The sequence below is a fragment of the Octopus bimaculoides genome, chromosome 3, assembly GCF_001194135.2.
Source record: "Octopus bimaculoides isolate UCB-OBI-ISO-001 chromosome 3, ASM119413v2, whole genome shotgun sequence".
NCBI classification, from domain to species: Eukaryota; Metazoa; Mollusca; class Cephalopoda; order Octopoda; family Octopodidae; genus Octopus; species Octopus bimaculoides.
Window position 1 is genome coordinate 22760471 of NC_068983.1, and position 3162 is coordinate 22763632.

The following is a 3162-nucleotide window of genomic DNA, read 5'->3' on the forward strand; positions in this document are numbered from 1 at the left end:
ATATATATGTATGTGTGTGTATATGTTTGTGCGTCTGTGTTTGTTCCCCAAACATCGCTTGACAACCGATGCTGGTGTGTTTACGTCCCCGTAACTTAGCGGCAAAAGAGACCGATAGAATAAGTCCTGGGGTCGATTTGCTCGACTAAAGGCGGTGCTCCAGCATGGCCACAGTCAATTGACTGAAACGAGTAAAAGAGTAAAAGAGTATAGCGGGTGGCGGTGTTACATGGGTCGTGTAAAAATATTATCAAAACAACAAATAACAAAATTTCAGCAAACAAAATTCTGCATAGGAGTAACCAATGAACCCCACAAATGGAGAAGGGCCCCTCTCCATTTCGTTTTTATTCCATCCTACAGTCGGATTTTTAATCCATGCTTTATGGATAATTTGCAGAAATCCCTGGCCTGGCAGTGCTATCGTGGAAATAAACACTATAGATATAATATGGCTGTTTTCGTCCTGGCTGTTGTTAGATTTCTGTGTTTACTGGTTTTTCTCTTCTGTGTGTTCTTCGTTGTTGCATTGGAATGTTTTCTTTTTATCCATGTTAGTGAAAGTGGTGGTAGTGATGGTGTGGTTGTTTTGTGGATTTAGCAATATTTGGGATCGATACGTAGTTACGGCTGTTTTGCGTTTTGTTCCTTTTCTTTTTTCTTTCTTTTTTTTTTTCAGCTACCTTTTTGTTTCTTTCTTTTTGCTTTTCTTGCCCTCTCACCTTCTCATCATCAAAGTTATGGTCGGAAAAACTCCGACTCGGATGGCGGTGAGGACCAATTTTTCTTGTGTACGTATGACTGTGTTTATGCATGTAGGCGCACGAGGAGCAGAAGGGGCAGGGAATGCCAGTACTGAATTCGGTTATCACTTGTTTTGTTATATTCTTTATTTTTAACATCCTCAGTTGTTAGTACCAACGAATTTGATGTTGGTGTTGCTGCTGTTACAGGTTCCACAGTTTCTGCTGTAATTGTAGGTGATATCTTCGTTGCTATTGTTGATGTTGCAATTGTTGATATTGGTACAGATGTTGGGTGTTATAGTTGCTCACTTTTTCCTTGTTACTGCTGTTGCTACTGCTGTTGTTGTTGCACACTGTTGTCGGTGGTGTTACAGAGACGATACCGGCATCAGTGAGGTCCTTTCCCCTTTACTGTTTTGGCTGTGTGGGCAAGAAGTTCTGAGATGGTCCTTTGTCTCACACACGTGACATCGCAGTGGTTTTTTTCCCTTCACAATTACTCGCTGTTCCATCGCATTCAGCACGGATATGAGGTCTGGGATCCGTTCAAAATTATCAGGATTTACGAGGAGAAGAATCTCCTGTGTGATTTCAAAGCAGTTCTTTCGCAGATCAGGTCACTTGCTATGCAAGTACATCTTCGTAATTATCATCGATTCTTTTTCATAAAATGAATCCCTGATACAGATTTAGCTCCTGCATAGAACCCCTATTTTTATTTGATCAAAGTTAAATATTTACAGCACGAACGTCATGACCTTCTACTTCACTTCCTACAACGATCCTAGTACTTGACAAATTGGGCAAAGATCATCTCCATCATCATCATCATCATCATCATCAACATCATCATCATCATCACCACTATCATCATCACCATCATCGTCGTCGTCGTCGTCATCATTTTATCCTTTATTATTTTTAAGCAAACGGTATCAAAAATGTGTTGGTTCAAGATAATTTGGCGTGAATCTGGCATCTCCATTACATTAAATTAGCAATTAATCTCAAGAAAAACACGTTGACCTTTGTATAAGAATTCATAGAATGAGGTGTAATTCGTTTAGGCCTTTAAGCCTTATCTCTTCCTATTTTTATATCGAATATGTAAACAAACCAAGACTGTGAATTCTATTAAATAGAGTAGATACACATCTCTTAGGCGCAAGAGGCTTTCTTCACAACCATGTTTCTAGCTTCACGTTCACTTCGCGGCATCTTGGGTGACTTCTGTTATAGCCTGAGCCTAACCAGTATCTAATGAGGAGAAGGTGGTAGATGCAAATTGTCCAGAAACCTATCCTATGTAGAACTAACAACACTTGCCAGACCACATGGTTTGATACTAAAAGAAATTCGCAAAATATGTACAGGTGCAGGCGTGACTGTGTGGTAAAAAGCTGCTTCCCAACAGTACGGTTCCGGGTTCAGTCCCACTGCGTGTGTACATGAAAATCTGAATGGTTGGCAAGTTGGCTCGTAATTCAGCGGGTAGATGTCGGGGTGTTGTCGTTAAACTCTTTCATAACTGCAGCCTGAAACTCTCTTTTGTTGTAAAAACTTGGACGACCAGTGCGTTGTTCATCCTTGACGGAACCAGTAGTTTCGAACTTTCGTATTAAACGAAGCACGGTCGAACGACTGGGAGGATGTGCGCCCGCCAATCTTCTGCTTCTGCTGCATAATTCATCGCATAATAGTTTTTCACAATATTAACACGTTTTTGTAAGGAAAAAGTAAAACCGACTGATTGAACGCAAAAAAATAGAATTTTGAATTCAACGCAACAAAATGGATTTTGAAAATTCAAAAGTCTAATAATGAGCTCCCCACTAAATGCAGATAAATTTAAACAGTGTTCCAAGCGTGATATACTTTCTTAATTCCTTTCTCTCCCATTGATCTTCCATCGATCTCTGAATTAATGATCAAAAGACTTTAACGTTGATATGTTGCGTTACTTTACAAACACTCTGTATATATATAACTCCCCATCTTTGTCTGTCTCTCCCTCTCTCTCTCTTTCACACACACACATACACTATCTCTCCAACTTTTTCTGTTTAAGGGATTTTCTAATCCAATATTTACACACTATAATTTATAGTTTTGTGTGCTTCGAGATCCACAATTCCAAAAACGAATTATTTTACGTTCAACAATACATACGACAAACTTAATATACATTGCTTGTTGTTCACTCATCTGTCTCCGTCTTTTGTTTTTTTGCACAATTTTCAATCATATGTATGCATGTATGTATGTATGTATGTATGTATTCGTAGTTCATCGCATGTCACCTAACAACCTACTGTGTGTCACTGCTGACTCATATAGCTGCTCCACATCACTGGCCTTAGGTGGAGAGAGTAACGAGATAGATCAGAAAAGTAGTTTTATATATATATATATATAT